Raw genomic sequence first — 26,288 nt, 5'->3', positions numbered from 1 at the left:
CGAAGGCTCCACAGCCGGGTTTCACATGCCACCAACTCCACATTCAGAAACCACTTCAGCGCCAAAGCCGTTTTCAGCTAGCCCTAAATACAAAGGCGCTAGACGCAAATGTTGCTGTAAGAGCTAATTCCATCAAGCAACACTGCATGTTGCTGAATTGCATATTGAAGAAGAATCAGCCGAGTGGTTCTCGTGGCAGCACAACTCCATTTGGCTCACTGACTTCACACACCATCAGGCTGACAGGCAGCTCTCAAGCAAACGACGAGTTCACACACTATGCTTAATGCCGTTTGAGTGCCTTTTCCTGAAATGCAGCTTGGTGAGCATCCCACACAAACGAAGGCTACACAGCCGGGTTTCACATGCCAGCAACTCCACATTCAGAAACCACTTCAGCGCCAAAGCCGTTTTCAGCTAGCCCTAAATACAAAGGCGCTAGACGCAAATGTTGCTGTAAGAGCTAATTCCATCAAGCAACACTGCATGTTGCTGAATTGCATATTGAAGAAGAATCAGCCGAGTGGTTCTTGTGGCAGCACAACTCCATTTGGCTCACTGACTTCACACACCATCAGGCTGACAGGCAGCTCTCAAGCAAACTACGAGTTCACACACTATGCTTAATGCCATTTGAGTGCATTGTCCTGAAATGCAGCTTGGTGAGCATCCCACACAAACGAAGGCTCCACAGGCGGGTTTCACATGCCACCAACTCCACATTCAGAAACCACTTCAGCGCCAAAGCCGTTTTCAGCTAGCCCTAAATACAAAGGCGCTAGATGCAAATGTTGCGTAAGAGCTAATTCAATCAAGCAACACTGCATGTTGCTGAATTGCATATTGAAGAAGCCATTTGGCTCACTGACTTCACACACCATCGGCTGACAGGCAGCTCTCAAGGCAAACTACGAGTTCACGACACTATGCTTAATGCCATTTGAGTGCCTTGTCCTGAAATGCAGCTTGGTGAGCATCCCACACAAACGAAGGCTCCACAGCCGGGTTTCACATGCCAGCAGCTCCACATTCAGAAACCACTTCAGCGCCAAAGCCGTTTTCAGCTAGCCCTAAATACAAAGGCGCTAGACGCAAATGTTGCTGTAAGAGCTAATTCCATCAAGCAACACTGCATGTTGCTGAATTGCATATTGAAGAAGAATCAGCCGAGTGGTTCTCGTGGCAGCACAACTCCATTTGGCTCACTGACTTCACACACCATCGGCTGACAGCAGCTCTCAAGCAAACGACGAGTTCACACACTATGCTTAATGCCGTTTGAGTGCATTGTCCTGAAATGCAGCTTGGTGAGCATCCCACACAAATGAAGTCTCCACAGGCAAGTTTCACATGCCAGCAGCTCCACATTCAGAAACCACTTCAGCGCCAAAGCCGTTTTCAGCTAGCCCTAAATACAAAGGCGCTAGACGCAAATGTTGCTGTAAGAGCTAATTCAATCAAGCAACACTGCATGTTGCTGAATTGCATATTGAAGAAGAATCAGCCGAGTGGTTCTCGTGGCAGCACAACTCCATTTGGCTCACTGACTTCACACACCATCAGGCTGACAGGCAGCTCTCAAGCAAACTACGAGTTCACACACTATGCTTAATGCCGTTTGAGTGCATTGTCCTGAAATGCAGCTTGGTGAGCATCCCACACAAACGAAGGCTCCACAGCCGGGTTTCACATGCCACCAACTCCACATTCAGAAACCACTTCAGTGCCAAAGCCGTTTTCAGCTAGCCCTAAATACAAAGGCCCTAGACGCAAATGTTGCTGTAAGAGCTAATTCCATCAAGCAACACTGCATGTTGCTGAATTGCATATTGAAGAAGAATCAGCCGAGTGATTCTTGTGGCAGCACAACTCCATTTGGCTCACTGACTTCACACACCATCAAGCTGACAGGCAGCTCTCAAGCAAACTACGAGTTCACACACTATGCTTAATGCCGTTTGAGTGCATTGTCCTGAAATGCAGCTTGGTGAGCATCCCACACAAACGAAGGCTCCACAGCCGGTTTCACATGCCAACAATTCCACATTCAGAAACCCCCTGCAGCGCCAAAGCCGTTTTCAGCTAGCCCTAAATACAAAGGCGCTAGACGCAAATGTTGCTGTTAAGAGCTAATTCCATCAAGCAACACTGCATGTTGCTGAATTGCATATTGAAGAAGAATCAGCCGAGTGGTTCTTGTGGCAGCACAACTCCATTTGGCTCACTGACTTCACACACCATCAGGCTGACAGGCAGCTCTCAAGCAAACTACGAGTTCACACACTATGCTTAATGCCGTTTGAGTGCCTTGTCCTGAAATGCAGCTTGGTGAGCATCCCACACAAACGAAGGCTACACAGCCGGGTTTCACATGCCACCAACTCCACATTCAGAAACCACTTCAGCGCCAAAGCCGTTTTCAGCTAGCCCTAAATACAAAGGCCCTAGACGCAAATGTTGCTGTAAGAGCTAATTCCATCAAGCAACACTGGCATGTTGCTGAATTGCATATTGAAAAAGAATCAGCCGAGTGGTTCTTGTGGCAGCACAACTCCATTTGGCTCACTGACTTCACACACCATCAGGCTGACAGGCAGCTCTCAAGCAAACTCAGATTTCGGCAAAGTATTGTTAATGCCGTTTGAGTGCATTGTCCCTGAAATGCAGCTTGGTGAGCATCCCACACAAACGAAGGCTCCACAGGCGGGTTTCACATGCCACCAACTCCACATTCAGAACCACTTCAGCGCCAAACCCGTTTTCAGCTAGCCCTAAATACAAAGGCGCTAGATGCAAATGTTGCGTAAGAGCTAATTCAATCAAGCAACACTGCATGTTGCTGAATTGCATATTGAAGAAGAATCAGCCGAATGGTTCTTGTGGCAGCACAACTCCATTTGGCTCACTGACTTCACACACCATCGGCTGACAGGCAGCTCTCAGGCAAACTCAGATTTCGCAAAGTATGCTTAATGCCATTTGAGTGCCTTGTCCTGAAATGCAGCTTGGTGAGCATCCCACACAAACGAAGCCTCCACAGCCGGGTTTCACATGCCAGCAGCTCCACATTCAGAAACCACTTCAGCGCCAAAGCCGTTTTCAGCTAGCCCTAAATACAAAGGCGCTAGACGCAAATGTTGCTGTAAGAGCTAATTCAATCAAGCAACACTGCCATGTTTGCTGAATTGCATATTGAAGAAGAATCAGCCGAGTGGTTCTCGTGGCAGCACAACTCCATTTGGCTCACTGACTTCACACACCATCAGGCTGACAGGCAACTCTCAAGCAAACTCAGATTTCGCAAAGTATGCTTAATGCCGTTTGAGTGCATTGTCCTGAAATGCAGCTTGGTGAGCATCCCACACAAACGAAGGCTCCACAGGCGGCTTTCACATGCCCACCAACTCCACATTCAGAAACCCCTGCAGCGCCAAAGCCGTTTTCAGCTAGCCCTAAATACAAAGGCGCTAGACGCAAATGTTGCTGTAAGAGCTAATCCATCAAGCAACACTGCATGTTGCTGAATTGCATATTGAAGAAGAATCAGCCGAGTGGTTCTTGTGGCAGCACAACTCCATTTGGCTCACTGACTTCACACTCCATCAGGCTGACAGGCAGCTCTCAAGCAAACTACGAGTTCACACACTATGCTTAATGCCGTTTGAGTGCATTGTCCTGAAATGCAGCTTGGTGAGCATCCCACACAAACGAAGGCTACACAGCCGGGTTTCACATGCCACCAACTCCACATTCAGAAACCACTTCAGCGCCAAAGCCGTTTTCAGCTAGCCCTAAATACAAAGGCGCTAGACGCAAATGTTGCTGTAAGAGCTAATTCCATCAAGCAACACTGCATGTTGCTGAATTGCATATTGAAGAAGAATCAGCCGAATGGTTCTTGTGGCAGCACAACTCCATTTGGCTCACTGACTTCACACACCCATCGGCTGACAGGCAGCTCTCAAGCAAACTCAGATTTCGCAAAGTATGCTAATGCCATTTGAGTGCATTGTCCTGAAATGCAGCTTGGTGAGCATCCCACACAAACGAAGGCTCCACAGCCGGGTTTCACATGCCAGCAGCTCCACATTCAGAAACCACTTCAGCGCCAAAGCCGTTTTCAGCTAGCCTAAATACAAAGGCGCTAGACGCAAATGTTGCTGTAAGAGCTAATTCCATCAAGCAACACTGCATGTTGCTGAATTGCATATTGAAGAAGAATCAGCCGAGTGGTTCTTGTGGCAGCACAACTCCATTTGGCTCACTGACTTCACACACCATCAGGCTGACAGGCAGCTCTCAAGCAAACTCAGATTTCGCAAAGTATGCTTAATGCGCGTTTGAGTGCCTTGTCCTGAAATGCAGCTTGGTGAGCATCCCACACAAACGAAGGCTACACAGCCGGGTTTCACATGCCACCAACTCCACATTCAGAAACCCCTGCAGCGCCAAAGCCGTTTTCAGCTAGCCCTAAATACAAAGGCGCTAGACGCAAATGTTGCTGTAAGAGCTAATTGTGTCAAGCAACACTGCATGTTGCTGAATTGCATATTGAAGAAGAATCAGCCGAGTGGTTCTTGTGGCAGCATAACTCCATTTGGCTCACTGACTTCACACACCAGCAGGCTGACAGCAGCTCTCAAGCAAACTCAGATTTCGCAAAGTATGCTTAATGCCGTTTGAGTGCATTGTCCTGAAATGCAGCTTGGTGAGCATCCCACAGAAACGAAGGCTCCACAGGCGGGTTTCACATGCCAACAACTCCACATTCAGAAACCACTTCAGCGCCAAAGCCGTTTTCAGCTAGCCCTAAATACAAAGGCGCTAGACTCAAATGTTGCTGTAAGAGCTAATTCAATCAAGCAACACTGCATGTTGCTGAATTGCATATTGAAGAAGAATCAGCCAAGTGGTTCTTGTGGCAGCACAACTCCATTTGGCTCACTGACTTCACACACCATCAGGCTGACAGGCAGCTCTCAAGAAAACTCAGATTTCGCAAAGTATGCTTAATGCCATTTGAGAATTTGTCCTGACATGCAGCTTGGTGAGCATCCCACCACAAACGAAGGCTCCACAGCCGGGTTTCACATGCCAGCAGCTCCACATTCAGAAAACCACTTCAGCGCCAAAGCCGATTTCAGCTAGCCCTAAATACAAAGGCGCTAGACGCAAATGTTGCTGTAAGAGCTAATTGCATCAAGCAACACTGCATGTTGCTGAATTGCATATTGAAGAAGAATCAGCCGAGTGGTTCTTGTGGCAGCACAACTCCATTTGGCTCTCTGACTTCACACACCATCAGGCTGACAGGCAGCTCTCAAGCAAACTACGAGTTCACACACTATGCTTAATGCCGTTGTGAGTGCCTTGTCCTGAAATGCAGCTTGGTGAGCATCCCACACAAACGAAGGCTCCACAGCCGGGTTTCACATGCCAGCAGCTCCACATTCAGAAACCACTTCAGCGCCAAAGCCGTTTTTCAGCTAGCCCTAAATACAAAGGCGCTAGACGCAAATGTTGCTGTAAGAGCTAATTGCATCAAGCAACACTGCATGTTGCTGAATTGCATATTGAAGAAGAATCAGCTGAGTGGTTCTTGTGGCAGCACAACTCCATTTGGCTCACTGACTTCACACACCATCAGGCTGACAGGCAGCTCTCAAGCAAACTACGAGTTCACACACTATGCTTAATGCCGTTTGAGTGCCTTGTCCTGAAATGCAGCTTGGTGAGCATCCCACACAAACGAAGGCTACACAGCCGGGGTTTCACATGCCACCAACTCACATTCAGAAACCCCTGCAGCGCCAAAGCTGTTTTCAGCTAGCCCTAAATACAAAGGCACTAGACGCAAAATGTTGCTGTAAGAGCTAATTCCATCAAGCAACACTGCATGTTGGCTGAATTGCAATATTGAAGAAGAATCAGCCGAGTGGTTCTTGTGGCAAGCACAACTCCATTTGGCTCACTGACTTCACACACCATCAGGCTGACAAGCACCTCTCAAGAAAACTCAGATTTCGCAAAGAATGCTTAATGCCATTTGAGTGCCTTGTCTTGAAATGCAGCTTGGTGAGCATCCCACACAAACGAAGGCTCCACAGCCGGGTTTCACATGCCAGCAGCTCCACATTCAGAAACCACTTCAGCGCCAAAGCCGTTTTCAGCTAGGCCTAAATACAAAGGCGGCTAGACGCAAATGTTGCTGTAAGAGCTAATTCCATCAAGCAACACTGCATGTTGCTGAATTGCATATTGAAGAAGAATCAGCCGAGTGGTTCTTGTGGCAGCACAACTCCATTTGGCTCACTGACTTCACACACCATCAGGCTGACAGGCAGCTCTCAAGCAAACTACGAGTTCACACACTATGCTTAATGCCGTTTGAGTGCATTGTCCTGAAATGCAGCTTGGTGAGCATCCCACACAAACGAAGGCTACACAGCCGTTTTTCACATACCAACAACTCCACATTCAGAAACTACTTCAGCGCCAAAGCCGTTTTCAGCTAGCCCTAAATACAAAGGCGCTAGACGCAAATGTTGCTGTAAGAGCTAATTCCACCAAGCAACACTGCATGTTGCTGTATTGTTTGTGTCTAAAAATGAATTGAAGAAGAATCAGCCGAGTGGTTCTTGTGGCAGCACAACTCCATTTGGCTCACTGACTTCACACACCATCAGGGCTGACAGGCAGCTCTCAAGCAAACTACGAGTTCACACACTATGCTTAATGCCGTTTGAGTGCATTGTCCTGAAATGCAGCTTGGTGAGCATCCCACACAAACGAAGGCTACACAGCCGGGTTTCACATGCCACCAACTCCACATTCAGAAACCACTTCAGCGCCAAATCCGTTTTCAGCTAGCCCTAAATACAAAGGCGCTAGACGCAAATGTTGCTGTAAGAGCTAATTCCATCAAGCAACACTGCATGTTGCTGAATTGCATATTGAAGAAGAATCAGCCGAATGGTTCTTGTGGCAGCATTACTCCCATTGGCTCACTGACTTCACACACCAGCAGGCTGACAGGCAGCTCTCAAGCAAACTCAGATTTCGCAAAGTATGCTTAATAATGACGTTTGAGTGCATTGTCCTGAAATGCAGCTTGGTGAGCATCCCACAGAAACGAAGGCTCCACAGCCGGGTTTCACATGCCAACAACTCCACATTCAGAAACCACTTCAGCGCCAAAGCCGTTTTCAGCTAGCCCTAAATACAAAGGCGCTAGACGCAAATGTTGCTGTAAGAGCTAATTCCATCAAGCAACACTGCATGTTGCTGAATTGCATATTGAAGAAGAATCAGCCGAGTGGTTCTTGTGGCAGCACAACTCCATTTGGCTCACTGACTTCACACTCCAGCAGGCTGACAGGCAGCTCTCAAGCAAACTACGATTTCGCAAAGTATGCTTAATGCCGTTTGAGTGCATTGTCCTGAAATGCAGCTTGGTGAGCATCCCACACAAACGAAGGCTACACAGCCGGGTTTCACATGACAACAACTCCACATTCAGAAACCACTTCAGCGCCAAAGCCATTTTCAGCTAGCCCTAAATACAAAGGCGCTAGACGCAAATGTTGCTGTAAGAGCTAATTCAATCAAGCAACACTGCATGTTGCTGAATTGCATATTGAAGAAGAATCAGCCGAGTGGTTCTTGTGGCAGCACAACTCCATTTGGCTCACTGACTTCACACACCAGCAGGCTGACAGGCAGCTCTCAAGCAAACTACGAGTTCACACACTATGCTTAATGCCGTTTGAGTGCATTGTCCTGAAATGCAGCTTGGTGAGCATCCCACACAAACGAAAGCTACACAGCCGGGTTTCACATACCAACAACTCCACATTCAGAAACCCCTTCAGCGCCAAAGCCGTTTTTCAGCTAGCCCTAAATACAAAGGCGCTAGACGCAAATGTTGCTGTAAGAGCTAATTCCATCAAGCAACACTGCATGTTGCTGAATTGCATATTGAAGAAGAATCAGCCGAGTGGTTCTTGTGGCAGTACAACTCCATTTGGCTCACTGACTTCACACTCCAGCAGGCTGACAGGCAGCTCTCAAGCAAACTACGAGTTCACACACTATGCTTAATGCCGTTTGAGTGCATTGTCCTGAAATGCAGCTTGGTGAGCATCCCACACAAATGAAGTCTCCACAGGCAAGTTTCACATGCCAGCAGCTCCACATTCAGAAACCACTTCAGCGCCAAAGCCCTTTTCAGCTAGCCCTAATACAAAGGCGCTAGACGCAAATGTTGCTGTAAGAGCTAATTCCATCAAGCAACACTGCATGTTGTAAATTGCATATTGAAGAAGAATCAGCCCGGTAGTTCTTGTGACAGCACAACTCCATTTGGCTCACTGACTTCACACACCCATCAGGCTGACAGGCAGCTCTCAAGCAAACTACGAGTTCACACACTATGCTTAATGCCGTTTGAGTGCATTGTCCTGAAATGCAGCTTGGTGAGCATCCCACACAAACGAAGAGCTCACAGCCGGGTTTCACATGCACCAACTCCACATTCAGAAACCCCTGCAGCGCCAAAGCCGTTTTCAGCTAGCCCTAAATACAAAGGCGCTAGACGCAAATGTTGCTGTAAGAGTGAATTCCATCAAGCAACACTGCATGTTGCTGAATTGCATATTGAAGAAGAATCAGCCGAGTGGTTCTTGTGGCAGCACAACTCCATTTGGCTCACTGACTTCACACACCAGCAGGCTGACAGGCAGCTCTCAAGCAAACTACGAGTTCACACACTATGCTTAATGCAGTTTGAGTGCATTGTCCTGAAATGCAGCTTGGTGAGCATCCCACACAAACGAAGGCTCCACAGCCGGGTTTCACATGCCAGCAGCTCCACATTCAGAAACCCCTGCAGCGCCAAAGCCGTTTTCAGCTAGCCCTAAATACAAAGGCGCTAGACGCAAATGTTGCTGTAAGAGCTAATTCCGTCAAGCAACACTGCATGTTGCTGAATTGCATATTGAAGAAGAATCAGCCGAGTGGTTCTTGTGGCAGCACAACTCCATTTGGCTCACTGACTTCACACACCATCAGGCTGACAGGCAAGCTCTCAAGCAAACTACGAGCTCACACACTATGCTTAATGCTGTTTGAGTGCATTGTCCTGAAATGCATCTTGGTGAGCATCCACACAAACGAAGGCTCCACAGCCGGGTTTCACATGCCACCAACTCCACAATCAGAAACCACTTCAGCGCCAAAGCTGATTTCAGCCACGCTTATAAACTAAGCCTCTGCTCCAGTTGCAGCACTAAGTACATGTTAGCTACAGCGACGCAACTCAGCATGTGGATGAAACTGATGCTCTGGATGACAGGGCAGCATGGCGTTTGTGTGAAACCAACTCCTTTGAGGTGTCTCGCCTGAGAAACAGCTTCACGATGAAACCCGTTTCGCACGAAAAAGAAGGTTTGTCCCAATATGCTAAATAGCCATAGAACACATTATAGTGAAAGAGAGCTTATTGTGCTTCTACTCAAAGCAATGCTCTAGCTGCTCCTTTGAAAGGCAGACAACTCCACGTTCAGAGAGAACTTCAGCGCCAAAGCCATTTTCAGCTACGCTTATACACCAAGCCTCTGGCTCCAGTTGCAGCACTAAGTACATGTTAGCTACAGCGACGCAACTCAGCATGTGGATGAAACTGATGCTCTGGATGACAGGGCAGCATGGCGTTTGCGTGAAACCAACTCCTTTGAGGTGTCTCGCCTGAGAAACAGCTTCACGATGAAACCCGTTTCGCACGAAAAACCAGTTTGTCCCAATATGCTAAATAGCCATAGAACACATTATAGTGAAACAGAGCTTATTGTGCTTGCACTCAAAGCAATGCTCTAGCTGCTCCTTTTAAAGGCAGACAACTTCATATTCAGAGAGAACTTCAGCGCCAAAGCCATTTTCAGCTACGCTTATAAACCAAGCCTCTGGCTCCAGTTGCAGCACTAAGTACATGTTAGCTAGAGTGACGCAACTCAGCATGTGGATGAAACTGATGCTCTGGATGAGAGGGCAGCATCGTTTTGTGTGAAACCAACTGCTTTGAGGTGTGAGAAACAGCTTCACAATTACGAACGCTTAGCACAAAAATCCAGTTTTGTCCCAAAGTGCGAAATAGATAGATTGCATTATAGTGAAACAGAGTTTATGGTGCTTCTACTCAAAGCAATGCTCTAGCTACTCCTTTGAAAGGCAGCCAACTCCACGTTCAGAGAGAACTTCAGCGCCAAAGCCATTTTCAGCTACGCTTATAAACCAAGGTTCTGGCTCCAGTTGCAGCACTAAGTACATGTTAGCTAGAGTGACGCAACTCAGCATGTGGAAGAAACTGATGCTCCGGATGACAGGGCAGAATCACGTTTGTTTGTAACCAACTTCATTGAAGTCTCACCTGAGAAACATCTTCACGATGAAAGCCGTTTCACACGAAAAACCAGTTTTGTCCCAATGTGCGAAATACCCATAGAACACATTGCAGTGAAACAGAGCTTATTCTGCTTCTAGTAAAGCAATGCTCTAGCTGCTCCTTTGAAAGGCAGACAACTCCACGTTCAGAGAGAACTTCAGCGCCAAAGCCATTTTCAACTACGCTTATACACCAAGCCTCTGGCTCCAGTTGCAGCACTAAGTACATGTTAGCTACAGTGACGCAACTCAACATGTGGATGAAACTGATGCTCTGGATGACAGGGAGGCATCGCGTTTGTTTGAAACCAACTTCAATGAAGTCTCACCTGAGAAACATCTTCACGATGAAACCCGTTTCGCACGAAAAACCAGTTTTGAACCAATGTGCGAAATAGCCATAGAACACATTATAGTGAAACAGAGATTATTCTGCTTCTAGGAAAGCAATGCTCTAGCTGCTCCTTTGAAAGGCAGACAACTCCACGTTCAGAGAGAACTTCAGCGCCAAAGCCATTTTCAGCTATGCTTATACACCAAGCCTCTGGCTCCAGTTGCAGCACTAAGTACATGTTAGCTAGAGTGACGCAACTCAGCATGTGGATGAAAATGATGCTCCGGATGACAGGGTAGCGTCGGGATTGTTTGAAACCAACTTCATTGAAGTCTCATCTGAGAAACAGCTTCACAATTAAACCCATTTTGCACGAAAAAGAAGGTTTGTCCCCTTGTGCGAAATAGCCATAGAACAAATTATAGTGAAACAGAGCTTATTTTGCTTCTAGTCAAGCAATGCTCTAGCTGCTCCTTTGAAAGGCAGACAACTCCACGTTCAGAGAGAACTTCAGCGCCAATGCCATTTTCAGCTACGCTTATAAACCAAGCCTCTGGCTCCAGTTGCAGCACTAAGTACATGTTAGCTAGAGTGACGCAACTCAGCATGTGGATGAAACTGATGTTCCGGATGACAGGGCAGCGTCGCGTTTGTTTGAAACCAACTTCATTGAAGTCTCACCTGAGAAACAGCTTCACGATGAAACCCGTTTCGCACGAAAATCCAGTTTTGTCCCAAAGGGCGAAATAGCCATAGAATACATTATAGTGAAACAGAGTTTATGGTGCTTCTACTCAAAGCAATGCTCTAGCTACTCCTTTGAAAGGCAGACAACTCCACGTTCAGAGAGAACTTCAGCGCCAAAGCCATTTTCAGCTACGCTTATAAACCAAGCCTCTGGCTCCAGTTGCAGCACTAAGTACATGTTAGCTACAGTGCCAAAACGCAGCATGTTGATGAAGCTTATACTCCGGATGATAGGGCAGATTCACGTTTGTTTGAAACCAACTTCATTGAAGTCTCACATGAGAAACAGCTTCACGATGAAACCCGTTTCGCACGAAAAAACAGTTTTGTCCCAAAGGGCAAAATAGCCATAGAACACATTATAGTGAAACAGAGCTTATTTTGCTTCTAGTGAAAGCAATGCTCTAGCTGCTCGTTTGAAAGGCAGCCAACTCCACGTTCAGAGATAACTTCAGCGCCAAAGCCATTTTCAGCTACGCTTATAAACCAAGCCTCTGGCTCCAGTTACAGCACTAAGTACATGTTAGCTACAGTGACGCAATGCAGCATGTTGATGAAGCTTATACTCCGGATACAGGGCAGAATCACGTTTGTTTGAAACCAACTTCATTGAAGTCTCACCTGAGAAACAGCTTCACAATTAAACCCATTTTGCACGAAAAAGCAGTTTTGTCCCAATGTGCGAAACAGTATAGAACACATTATAGTGAAACAGAGCTTATTCTGCTTCTAGTCAATCAATGCTCTAGCTGCTCCTTTGAAAGGTAGCCAACTCCACGTTCAGAGAGAACTTCAGCGCCAAAGCCATTTTCAGCTACGCTTATACACCAAGCCTCTGGCTCCAGTTGCAGCACAAAGTACATGTTACCTAGAGTGATGCAACTCAGCATGTGGATGAAACTGATGCTCCGGATGACAGGGCAGCGTCGCGTTTGTTTGTAACCAACTTCATTGAAGTCTCACCTGAGAAACAGCTTCACGATGAAACCCGTTTCGCACGAAAAACCAGTTTTGTCCCAATGTGCGAAATAGCCATAGAATACATTATAGTGAAACAGAGCTTTTGGTGCTTCTACTCAAAGCAATGCTCTAGCTGCTCGTTTGAAAGGCAGACAACTCCACGTTCAGAGAGAACTTCAGCGCCAAAGCCATTTTCAGCCAAGCTTATAAACCAAGCCTCTGGCTCCAGTTGCAGCACTAAGTACATGTTAGCTACAGTGCCAAAACGCAGCATGTTGATGAAGCTTATACTCCAGATGACAGGGCAGAATCACGTTTGTTTGAAACCAACTTCATTGAAGTCTCACCTGAGAAACATCTTCACGATGAAACCCGTTTGGCACGAAAAACCAGATTTGTCCCAAAGGGCGAAATAGCCATAGAACACATTATAGTGAAACAGAGCTTATGGTGCTTCTACTCAAAGCAATGCTCTAGCTACTCCTTTGAAAGGCAGACAACTCCACGTTCAGAGAGAACTTCAGCGCCAAAGCCATTTTCAGCTACGCTTATAAACCAAGCCTCTGGCTCCAGTTGCAGCACTAAGTACATGTTAGCTACAGTGCCAAAACGCAGCATGTGGATGAAGCTTATACTCCGGATGACAGGGCAGAATCACGTTTGTTTGAAACCAACTTCATTGAAGTCTCACCTGAGAAACAGCTCACGATGAAACCCATTTCGCACAAAAAAGCAGTTTTGTCCCAAAGGGCGAAATAGCCATAGAACACATTATAGTGAAACAGAGCTTATTTTGCTTCTAGTGAAAGCAATGCTCTAGCTGCTCGTTTGAAAGGCAGCCAACTCCACGTTCAGAGATAACTTCAGCGCCAAAGCCATTTTCAGCTACGCTTATAAACCAAGCCTCTGGCTCCAGTTGCAGCACTAAGTACATGTTAGCTAGAGTGACGCAACTCAGCATGTGGATGAAACTGATGCTCTGGATGAGAGGGCAGCATCGTTTTGTGTGAAACCAACTCCTTTGAGGTGTGAGAAACAGCTTCACAATTACGAACGCTTAGCACAAAAATCCAGTTTTGTCCCAAAGTGCGAAATAGATAGATTGCATTATAGTGAAACAGAGTTTATGGTGCTTCTACTCAAAGCAATGCTCTAGCTACTCCTTTGAAAGGCAGCCAACTCCACGTTCAGAGAGAACTTCAGCGCCAAAGCCATTTTCAGCTACGCTTATAAACCAAGCCTCTGGCTCCAGTTGCAGCACTAAGTACATGTTAGCTAGAGTGACGCAACTCAGCATGTGGATGAAACTGATGTTCCGGATGACAGGGCAGCGTCGCGTTTGTTTGTAACCAACTTCATTGAAGTCTCTTCTGAGAAACAGCTTCACAATGAAACCCGTTTCGCACGAAAAACCAGTTTTGTCCAAATGTGCGAAATAGCTATAGAACACATTATAGTGAAACAGAGCTTATTCTGCTTCTAGTAAAGCAATGCTCTAGCTGCTCCTTTGAAAGGCAGACAACTCCACGTTCAGAGAGAACTTCAGCGCCAATGCCATTTTCAGCTACACTTATAAACCAAGCCTCTGGCTCCAGTTGCAGCACCAAGTACATGTTAGTTAGAGTGCCAAAACGCAGCATGTTGATGAAGCTTATACTCCGGATGATATGGCAGAATCACGTTTGTTTGAAACCAACTTCATTGAAGTCTCACCTGAGAAACATCTTCACGATGAAACCCGTTTGGCACGAAAAACCAGATTTGTCCCAAAGGGCGAAATAGCCATAGAACACATTATAGTGAAACAGAGCTTATGGTGCTTCTACTCAAAGCAATGCTCTAGCTACTCCTTTGAAAGGCAGACAACTCCACGTTCAGAGAGAACTTCAGCGCCAAAGCCATTTTCAGCTACGCTTATAAACCAAGCCTCTGGCTCCAGTTGCAGCACTAAGTACATGTTAGCTACAGTGCCAAAACGCAGCATGTGGATGAAGCTTATACTCCGGATGACAGGGCAGAATCACGTTTGTTTGAAACCAACTTCATTGAAGTCTCACCTGAGAAACAGCTCACGATGAAACCCATTTCGCACAAAAAAGCAGTTTTGTCCCAAAGGGCGAAATAGCCATAGAACACATTATAGTGAAACAGAGCTTATTTTGCTTCTAGTGAAAGCAATGCTCTAGCTGCTCGTTTGAAAGGCAGCCAACTCCACGTTCAGAGATAACTTCAGCGCCAAAGCCATTTTCAGCTACGCTTATAAACCAAGCCTCTGGCTCCAGTTGCAGCACTAAGTACATGTTAGCTAGAGTGACGCAACTCAGCATGTGGATGAAACTGATGCTCTGGATGAGAGGGCAGCATCGTTTTGTGTGAAACCAACTCCTTTGAGGTGTGAGAAACAGCTTCACAATTACGAACGCTTAGCACAAAAATCCAGTTTTGTCCCAAAGTGCGAAATAGATAGATTGCATTATAGTGAAACAGAGGTTATGGTGCTTCTACTCAAAGCAATGCTCTAGCTACTCCTTTGAAAGGCAGCCAACTCCACGTTCAGAGAGAACTTCAGCGCCAAAGCCATTTTCAGCTACGCTTATAAACCAAGCCTCTGGCTCCAGTTGCAGCACTAAGTACATGTTAGCTAGAGTGACGCAACTCAGCATGTGGAAGAAACTGATGCTCCGGATGACAGGGCAGAATCACGTTTGTTTGTAACCAACTTCATTGAAGTCTCACCTGAGAAACATCTTCACGATTAAACCCGTTTCGCACGATGAAACCAGTTTTGTCCCATTGTGCGAAATAGCCATAGAACACATTATACTGAAACAGAGCTTATTTTGCTTCTAGTCAAAGCAATGCTCTAGCTACTCGTTTGAAAGGCAGCCAACTCCACGTTCAGAGAGAACTTCAGCGCCAATGCCATTTTCAGCTACGCTTATAAACCAAGCCTCTGGCTCCAGTTGCAGCACTAAGTACATGTTAGCTACAGTGACACAATGCAGCATGTGGATGAAGCTTATACTCCGGATGATTGGGCAGCGCCGCGTTTGTTTGAAACCAACTTCATTGAAGTCTTACCTGAGAAACAGCTTCACAATTAAACCCATTTCGCACGAAAAGCAATTTTGTCGCAATGTGCAAAATAGCTATAGAACACATTATAGTGAAACAGAGCTTATTCTGCTTCTAGTAAAGCAATGCTCTAGCTGCTCCTTTGAAAGGCAGACAACTCCACGTTCAGAGAGAACTTCAGCGCCAAAGCCATTTTCAGCTACGCTTATACACCAAGCCTCTGGCTCCAGTTGCAGCACTAAGTACATGTTAGCTAGAGTGACGCAACTCAGCATGTGGATGAAACTGATGCTCTGGATGAGAGGGCAGCATCGTTTTGTGTGAAACCAACTCCTTTGAGGTGTGAGAAACAGCTTCACAATTACGAACGCTTAGCACAAAAATCCAGTTTTGTCCCAAAGTGCGAAATAGATTGCATTATAGTGAAACAGAGGTTATGGTGCTTCTACTCAAAGCAATGCTCTAGCTACTCCTTTGAAAGGCAGCCAACTCCACGTTCAGAGAGAACTTCAGCGCCAAAGCCATTTTCAGCTACGCTTATAAACCAAGCCTCTGGCTCCAGTTGCAGCACTAAGTACATGTTAGCTAGAGTGACGCAACTCAGCATGTGGAAGAAACTGATGCTCCGGATGACAGGGCAGAATCACGTTTGTTTGTAACCAACTTCATTGAAGTCTCACATGAGAAACATCTTCACGATTAAACAAATTTCGCACGAAAAGCAATTTTGTCGCAATGTGCAAAATAGCTATAGAACACATTATAGTGAAACAGAGCTTATTCTGCTTCTAGTAAAGCAATGCTCTAGCTGCTCCTTTGAAAGGCAGACAACTCCACGTTCAGAGAGAACTTCAGCGCCAAAGCCATTTTCAGCTACACTTATAAACCAAGCCTCTGGCTCCAGTTGCAGCACTAAGTACATGTTAGTTAGAGTGCCAAAACGCAGCATGTTGATGAAGCTTATACTCCGGATGATAGGGCAGAATCACGTTTGTTTGAAACCAACTTCATTGAAGTCTCACCTGAGAAACATCTTCACGATGAAACCCGTTTGGCACGAAAAACCAGATTTGTCGCAAAGGGCGAAATAGCCATAGAACACATTATAGTGAAACAGAGCTTATTTTGCTTCTACTCAAAGCAACGCTCTAGTTCTCCTTTGAAAGGCAGCCAACTCCACGTTCAGAGAGAACTTCAGCGCCAAAGCCATTTTCAGCTACGCTTATACACCAAGCCTCTGGCTCCAGTTGCAGCACTAAGTACATGTTACCTAGAGTGACGCAACTCAGCATGTGGATGAAACTGATGCTCCGGATGACAGAGCAGCGTCGCGTTTGTTTGTAACCAACTTCATTGAAGTCTCACCTGAGAAACAGCTTCACGATTAAACCCGTTTCGCACGAAAATCCAGTTTTGTCCCAAAGGGCGAAATAGCCATAGAATACATTATAGTGAAACAGAGCTTATGGTGCTTCTACTCAAAGCAATGCTCTAGCTACTCCTTTGAAAGGCAGACAACTCCACGTTCAGAGAGAACTTCAGCGCCAAAGCCATTTTCAGCTACGCTTATAAACCAAGCCTCTGGCTCCAGTTGCAGCACTAAGTACATGTTAGCTACAGTGCCAAAACGCAGCATGTTGATGAAGCTTATACTCCGGATGACAGGGCAGAATCACGTTTGTTTGAAACCAACTTCATTGAAGTCTCACCTGAGAAACAGCTTCACGATGAAACCCATTTCGCACAAAAAAGCAGTTTTGTCCCAAAGGGCGAAATAGCCATAGAACACATTATAGTGAAACAGAGCATATTTTGCTTCTAGTGAAAGCAATGCTCTAGCTGCTCGTTTGAAAGGCAGCCAACTCCACGTTCAGAGAGAACTTCAGCGCCAAAGCCATTTTCAGCTACGCTTATAAACCAAGCCTCTGGCTCCAGTTGCAGCACTAAGTACATGTTAGCTAGAGTGACGCAACTCAGCATGTGGATGAAACTGATGCTCTGGATGAGAGGGCAGCATCGTTTTGTGTGAAACCAACTCCTTTGAGGTGTGAGAAACAGCTTCACAATTACGAACGCTTAGCACAAAAATCCAGTTTTGTCCCAAAGTGCGAAATAGATAGATTGCATTATAGTGAAACAGAGGTTATGGTGCTTCTACTCAAAGCAATGCTCTAGCTACTCCTTTGAAAGGCAGCCAACTCCACGTTCAGAGAGAACTTCAGCGCCAAAGCCATTTTCAGCTACGCTTATAAACCAAGCCTCTGGCTCCAGTTGCAGCACTAAGTACATGTTAGTTACAGTGCCAAAACGCCGCATGTGGATGAAGCTTATACTCCGGATGACAGGGCAGAATCACGTTTGTTTGAAACCAACTTCATTGAAGTCTCACCTGAGAAACAGCTTCACAATTAAACCCATCTCGCACAAAAAAGCAGTTTTGTCCCAATGTGCGAAATAGCCATAGAACAAATTATAGTGAAACAGAGCTTATTTTGCTTCTAGTCAAGCAATGCTCTAGCTACTCGTTTGAAAGGCAGACAACTCCACGTTCAGAGAGAACTTCAGCACCAAAGCCATTTTCAGCTACGCTTATACACCAAGCCTCTGGCTCCAGTTGCAGCACTAAGTACATGTTAGCTAGAGTGACACAACTCAGCATGTGGATGAAACTGATGCTTCGGGAAACAGGGCAGCATGTCGATTGTTTGAAACCAACTTCATTGAAGTCTCACCTGAGAAACAGCTTCACGATTAAACCCGTTTCGCACGAAAATCCAGTTTTGTCCCAAAGGGCGAAATAGCCATAGAATACATTATAGTGAAACAGAGCTTATGGTGCTTCTACTCAAAGCAATGCTCTAGCTACTCCTTTGAAAGGCAGACAACTCCACGTTCAGAGAGAACTTCAGCGCCAAAGCCATTTTCAGCTACGCTTATAAACCAAGCCTCTGGCTCCAGTTGCAGCACTAAGTACATGTTAGCTACAGTGCCAAAACGCAGCATGTTGATGAAGCTTATACTCCGGATGACAGGGCAGAATCACGTTTGTTTGAAACCAACTTCATTGAAGTCTCACCTGAGAAACAGCTTCACGATGAAACCCATTTCGCACAAAAAAGCAGTTTTGTCCCAAAGGGCGAAATAGCCATAGAACACATTATAGTGAAACAGAGCTTATTTTGCTTCTAGTGAAAGCAATGCTCTAGCTGCTCGTTTGAAAGGCAGCCAACTCCACGTTCAGAGATAACTTCAGCGCCAAAGCCATTTTCAGCTACGCTTATAAACCAAGCCTCTGGCTCCAGTTGCAGCACTAAGTACATGTTAGCTAGAGTGACGCAACTCAGCATGTGGAAGAAACTGATGCTCTGGATGAGAGGGCAGCATCGTTTTGTGTGAAACCAACTCCTTTGAGGTGTGAGAAACAGCTTCACAATTACGAACGCTTAGCACAAAAATCCAGTTTTGTCCCAAAGTGCGAAATAGATAGATTGCATTATAGTGAAACAGAGGTTATGGTGCTTCTACTCAAAGCAATGCTCTAGCTACTCCTTTGAAAGGCAGCCAACTCCACGTTCAGAGAGAACTTCAGCGCCAAAGCCATTTTCAGCTACGCTTATAAACCAAGCCTCTGGCTCCAGTTGCAGCACTAAGTACATGTTAGCTAGAGTGACGCAACTCAGCATGTGGAAGAAACTGATGCTCCGGATGACAGGGCAGAATCACGTTTGTTTGTAACCAACTTCATTGAAGTCTCACATGAGAAACATCTTCACGATTAAACCCGTTTCGCACGATGAAACCAGTTTTGTCCCATTGTGCGAAATAGCCATAGAACACATTATACTGAAACAGAGCTTATTTTGCTTCTAGTCAAAGCAATGCTCTAGCTACTCGTTTGAAAGGCAGCCAACTCCACGTTCAGAGAGAACTTCAGCGCCAATGCCATTTTCAGCTACGCTTATAAACCAAGCCTCTGGCTCCAGTTGCAGCACTAAGTACATGTTAGCTACAGTGACACAATGCAGCATGTGGATGAAGCTTATACTCCGGATGATTGGGCAGCGCCGCGTTTGTTTGAAACCAACTTCATTGAAGTCTTACCTGAGAAACAGCTTCACAATTAAACCCATTTCGCACGAAAAGCAATTTTGTCCCAATGTGCAAAATAGCTATAGAACACATTATAGTGAAACAGAGCTTATTCTGCTTCTAGTAAAGCAATGCTCTAGCTGCTCCTTTGAAAGGCAGACAACTCCACGTTCAGAGAGAACTTCAGCGCCAAAGCCATTTTCAGCCACGCTTATAAACCAAGCCTGTGGCTCAAGTTGCAGCACTAAGTACATGTTAGTTACAGTGCCAAAACGCAGCATGTTGATGAAGCTTATACTCCGGATGACAGGGCAGAATCACGTTTGTTTGAAACCAACTTCATTGAAGTCTCACCTGAGAAACATCTTCACGATGAAACCCGTTTGGCACGAAAAACCAGATTTGTCCCAAAGGGCGAAATAGCCATAGAACACATTATAGTGAAACAGAGCTTATTTTGCTTCTACTCAAAGCAACGCTCTAGTTCTCCTTTGAAAGGCAGCCAACTCCACGTTCAGAGAGAACTTCAGCGCCAAAGCCATTTTCAGCTACGCTTATACACCAAGCCTCTGGCTCCAGTTGCAGCACTAAGTACATGTTACCTAGAGTGACGCAACTCAGCATGTGGATGAAACTGATGCTCCGGATGACAGAGCAGCGTCGCGTTTGTTTGTAACCAACTTCATTGAAGTCTCACCTGAGAAACAGCTTCACGATGAAACCCGTTTCCACCAAAATCGTTTTGTCCCAATGTGCGAAATAGCTATAGAACACATTATAGTGAAACAGAGCTTATTTTGCTTCTAGTGAAAGCAACGCTCTAGCTGCTCCTTTGAAAGGCAGCCAACTCCACGTTCAGAGAGAACTTCAGCGCCAAAGCCATTTTCAGCTACGCTTATAAACCAAGCCTCTGGCTCCAGTTGCAGCACAAAGTACATGTTAGTTACAGTGCCAAAACGCAGCATGTGGATGAAGCTTATACTCCGGATGACAGGGCAGAATCACGTTTGTTTGAAACCAACTTCATTGAAGTCTCACCTGAGAAACAGCTTCACAATTAAACCCATCTAGCACAAAAAAGCTGTTTTGTCCCAATGTGCGAAATAGCCATAGAACAAATTATAGTGAAACAGAGCTTATTTTGCTTCTAGTCAAGCAATGCTCTAGCTACTCGTTTGAAAGGCAGACAACTCCACGTTCAGAGAGAACTTCAGCGCCAAAGCCATTTTCAGCTACGCTTATACACCAAGCCTCTGGCTCCAGTTGCAGCACTAAGTACATGTTAGCTAGAGTGACGCAACTCAGCATGTGGATGAAACTGATGCTCTGGATGAGAGGGCAGCATCGTTTTGTGTGAAACCAACTCCTTTGAGGTGTGAGAAACAGCTTCACAATTACGAACGCTTAGCACAAAAATCCAGTTTTGTCCCAAAGTGCGAAATAGATTGCATTATAGTGAAACAGAGGTTATGGTGCTTCTACTCAAAGCAATGCTCTAGCTACTCCTTTGAAAGGCAGCCAACTCCACGTTCAGAGAGAACTTCAGCGCCAAAGCCATTTTCAGCTACGCTTATAAACCAAGCCTCTGGCTCCAGTTGCAGCACTAAGTACATGTTAGCTAGAGTGACGCAACTCAGCATGTGGAAGAAACTGATGCTCCGGATGACAGGGCAGAATCACGTTTGTTTGTAACCAACTTCATTGAAGTCTCACATGAGAAACATCTTCACGATTAAACAAATTTCGCACGAAAAGCAATTTTGTCACAATGTGCAAAATAGCTATAGAACACATTATAGTGAAACAGAGCTTATTCTGCTTCTAGTAAAGCAATGCTCTAGCTGCTCCTTTGAAAGGCAGACAACTCCACGTTCAGAGAGAACTTCAGCGCCAAAGCCATTTTCAGCTACACTTATAAACCAAGCCTCTGGCTCCAGTTGCAGCACTAAGTACATGTTAGTTAGAGTGCCAAAACGCAGCATGTTGATGAAGCTTATACTCCGGATGATAGGGCAGAATCACGTTTGTTTGAAACCAACTTCATTGAAGTCTCACCTGAGAAACATCTTCACGATGAAACCCGTTTCGCACGAAAAACCAGATTTGTCGCAAAGGGCGAAATAGCCATAGAACACATTATAGTGAAACAGAGCTTATTTTGCTTCTACTCAAAGCAACGCTCTAGTTCTCCTTTGAAAGGCAGCCAACTCCACGTTCAGAGAGAACTTCAGCGCCAAAGCCATTTTCAGCTACGCTTATACACCAAGCCTCTGGCTCCAGTTGCAGCACTAAGTACATGTTACCTAGAGTGACGCAACTCAGCATGTGGATGAAACTGATGCTCCGGATGACAGAGCAGCGTCGCGTTTGTTTGTAACCAACTTCATTGAAGTCTCACCTGAGAAACAGCTTCACGATTAAACCCGTTTCGCACGAAAATCCAGTTTTGTCCCAAAGGGCGAAATAGCCATAGAATACATTATAGTGAAACAGAGCTTATGGTGCTTCTACTCAAAGCAATGCTCTAGCTACTCCTTTGAAAGGCAGACAACTCCACGTTCAGAGAGAACTTCAGCGCCAAAGCCATTTTCAGCTACGCTTATAAACCAAGCCTCTGGCTCCAGTTGCAGCACTAAGTACATGTTAGCTACAGTGCCAAAACGCAGCATGTTGATGAAGCTTATACTCCGGATGACAGGGCAGAATCACGTTTGTTTGAAACCAACTTCATTGAAGTCTCACATGAGAAACAGCTTCACGATGAAACCCATTTCGCACAAAAAAGCAGTTTTGTCCCAAAGGGCGAAATAGCCATAGAACACATTATAGTGAAACAGAGCATATTTTGCTTCTAGTGAAAGCAATGCTCTAGCTGCTCGTTTGAAAGGCAGCCAACTCCACGTTCAGAGAGAACTTCAGCGCCAAAGCCATTTTCAGCTACGCTTATAAACCAAGCCTCTGGCTCCAGTTGCAGCACTAAGTACATGTTAGCTAGAGTGACGCAACTCAGCATGTGGATGAAACTGATGCTCTGGATGAGAGGGCAGCATCGTTTTGTGTGAAACCAACTCCTTTGAGGTGTGAGAAACAGCTTCACAATTACGAACGCTTAGCACAAAAATCCAGTTTTGTCCCAAAGTGCGAAATAGATAGATTGCATTATAGTGAAACAGAGGTTATGGTGCTTCTACTCAAAGCAATGCTCTAGCTACTCCTTTGAAAGGCAGCCAACTCCACGTTCAGAGAGAACTTCAGCGCCAAAGCCATTTTCAGCTACGCTTATAAACCAAGCCTCTGGCTCCAGTTGCAGCACTAAGTACATGTTAGTTACAGTGCCAAAACGCCGCATGTGGATGAAGCTTATACTCCGGATGACAGGGCAGAATCACGTTTGTTTGAAACCAACTTCATTGAAGTCTCACCTGAGAAACAGCTTCACAATTAAACCCATCTCGCACAAAAAAGCAGTTTTGTCCCAATGTGCGAAATAGCCATAGAACAAATTATAGTGAAACAGAGCTTATTTTGCTTCTAGTCAAGCAATGCTCTAGCTACTCGTTTGAAAGGCAGACAACTCCACGTTCAGAGAGAACTTCAGCACCAAAGCCATTTTCAGCTACGCTTATACACCAAGCCTCTGGCTCCAGTTGCAGCACTAAGTACATGTTAGCTAGAGTGACACAACTCAGCATGTGGATGAAACTGATGCTTCGGGAAACAGGGCAGCATGTCGATTGTTTGAAACCAACTTCATTGAAGTCTCACCTGAGAAACAGCTTCACGATTAAACCCGTTTCGCACGAAAATCCAGTTTTGTCCCAAAGGGCGAAATAGCCATAGAATACATTATAGTGAAACAGAGCTTATGGTGCTTCTACTCAAAGCAATGCTCTAGCTACTCCTTTGAAAGGCAGACAACTCCACGTTCAGAGAGAACTTCAGCGCCAAAGCCATTTTCAGCTACGCTTATAAACCAAGCCTCTGGCTCCAGTTGCAGCACTAAGTACATGTTAGCTACAGTGCCAAAACGCAGCATGTTGATGAAGCTTATACTCCGGATGACAGGGCAGAATCACGTTTGTTTGAAACCAACTTCATTGAAGTCTCACCTGAGAAACAGCTTCACGATGAAACCCATTTCGCACAAAAAAGCAGTTTTGTCCCAAAGGGCGAAATAGCCATAGAACACATTATAGTGAAACAGAGCTTATTTTGCTTCTAGTGAAAGCAATGCTCTAGCTGCTCGTTTGAAAGGCAGCCAACTCCACGTTCAGAGATAACTTCAGCGCCAAAGCCATTTTCAGCTACGCTTATAAACCAAGCCTCTGGCTCCAGTTGCAGCACTAAGTACATGTTAGCTAGAGTGACGCAACTCAGCATGTGGAAGAAACTGATGCTCTGGATGAGAGGGCAGCATCGTTTTGTGTGAAACCAACTCCTTTGAGGTGTGAGAAACAGCTTCACAATTACGAACGCTTAGCACAAAAATCCAGTTTTGTCCCAAAGTGCGAAATAGATAGATTGCATTATAGTGAAACAGAGGTTATGGTGCTTCTACTCAAAGCAATGCTCTAGCTACTCCTTTGAAAGGCAGCCAACTCCACGTTCAGAGAGAACTTCAGCGCCAAAGCCATTTTCAGCTACGCTTATAAACCAAGCCTCTGGCTCCAGTTGCAGCACTAAGTACATGTTAGCTAGAGTGACGCAACTCAGCATGTGGAAGAAACTGATGCTCCGGATGACAGGGCAGAATCACGTTTGTTTGTAACCAACTTCATTGAAGTCTCACATAAGAAACATCTTCACGATTAAACCCGTTTCGCACGATGAAACCAGTTTTGTCCCATTGTGCGAAATAGCCATAGAACACATTATACTGAAACAGAGCTTATTTTGCTTCTAGTCAAAGCAATGCTCTAGCTACTCGTTTGAAAGGCAGCCAAATCCACGTTCAGAGAGAACTTCAGCGCCAATGCCATTTTCAGCTACGCTTATAAACCAAGCCTCTGGCTCCAGTTGCAGCACTAAGTACATGTTAGCTACAGTGACACAATGCAGCATGTGGATGAAGCTTATACTCCGGATGATTGGGCAGCGCCGCGTTTGTTTGAAACCAACTTCATTGAAGTCTTACCTGAGAAACAGCTTCACAATTAAACCCATTTCGCACGAAAAGCAATTTTGTCCCAATGTGCAAAATAGCTATAGAACACATTATAGTGAAACAGAGCTTATTCTGCTTCTAGTAAAGCAATGCTCTAGCTGCTCCTTTGAAAGGCAGACAACTCCACGTTCAGAGAGAACTTCAGCGCCAAAGCCATTTTCAGCCACGCTTATAAACCAAGCCTGTGGCTCAAGTTGCAGCACTAAGTACATGTTAGTTACAGTGCCAAAACGCAGCATGTTGATGAAGCTTATACTCCGGATGACAGGGCAGAATCACGTTTGTTTGAAACCAACTTCATTGAAGTCTCACCTGAGAAACAGCTTCAAAATTAAACCTGTTTTGCACGAAAAACCAGTTTTGAACCAATGTGCGAAATAGCCATAGAATACATTATAGTGAAACAGAGATTATTCTGCTTCTAGGAAAGCAATGCTCTAGCTGCTCCTTTGAAAGGCAGCCAACTCCACGTTCAGAGAGAACTTCAGCGCCAAAGCCATTTTCAGCTACGCTTATACACCAAGCCTCTGGCTCCAGTTGCAGCACTAAGTACATGTTAGCTAGAGTGACGCAACTCAGCATGTGGATGAAACTGATGCTCCGGATGACAGAGCAGCGTCGCGTTTGTTTGTAACCAACTTCATTGAAGTCTCACCTGAGAAACAGCTTCACGATGAAACCCGTTTCCACCAAAATCGTTTTGTCCCAATGTGCGAAATAGCTATAGAACACATTATAGTGAAACAGAGCTTATTTTGCTTCTAGTGAAAGCAACGCTCTAGCTGCTCCTTTGAAAGGCAGCCAACTCCACGTTCAGAGAGAACTTCAGCGCCAAAGCCATTTTCAGCTACGCTTATAAACCAAGCCTCTGGCTCCAGTTGCAGCACTAAGTACATGTTAGTTACAGTGCCAAAACGCAGCATGTGGATGAAGGTTATACTCCGGATGACAGGGCAGAATCACGTTTGTTTGAAACCAACTTCATTGAAGTCTCACCTGAGAAACAGCTTCACAATTAAACCCATTTCGCAAAAAAAAGCAGTTTTGTCCCAGTGTGCGAAATAGCCATAGAACAAATTATAGTGAAACAGAGCTTATTTTGCTTCTAGTCAAGCAATGCTCTAGCTACTCCTTTGAAAGACAGACAACTCCACGTTCAGAGAGAACTTCAGCGCCAAAGCCATTTTCAGCTACGCTTATACACCAAGCCTCTGGCTCCAGTTGCAGCACTAAGTACATGTTAGCTAGAGTGACGCAACTCAGCATGTGGATGAAACTGATGCTTCGGGAAACAGGGGAGCATGGCGATTGTTTGAAACCAACTTCATTGAAGTCTCACCTGAGAAACAGCTTCACGATTAAACCCGATTCGCACGAAAATCCAGTTTTGTCCCAAAGGGCGAAATAGCCATAGAATACGTTATAGTGAAACAGAGCTTATGGTGCTTCTACTCAAAGCAATGCTCTAGCTACTCCTTTGAA

The sequence above is a fragment of the Ochotona princeps genome, chromosome 3 (assembly GCF_030435755.1).
Source record: "Ochotona princeps isolate mOchPri1 chromosome 3, mOchPri1.hap1, whole genome shotgun sequence".
In the NCBI taxonomy this organism is placed as follows: Eukaryota; Metazoa; Chordata; class Mammalia; order Lagomorpha; family Ochotonidae; genus Ochotona; species Ochotona princeps.
This window is presented reverse-complemented; position numbering follows the sequence as displayed.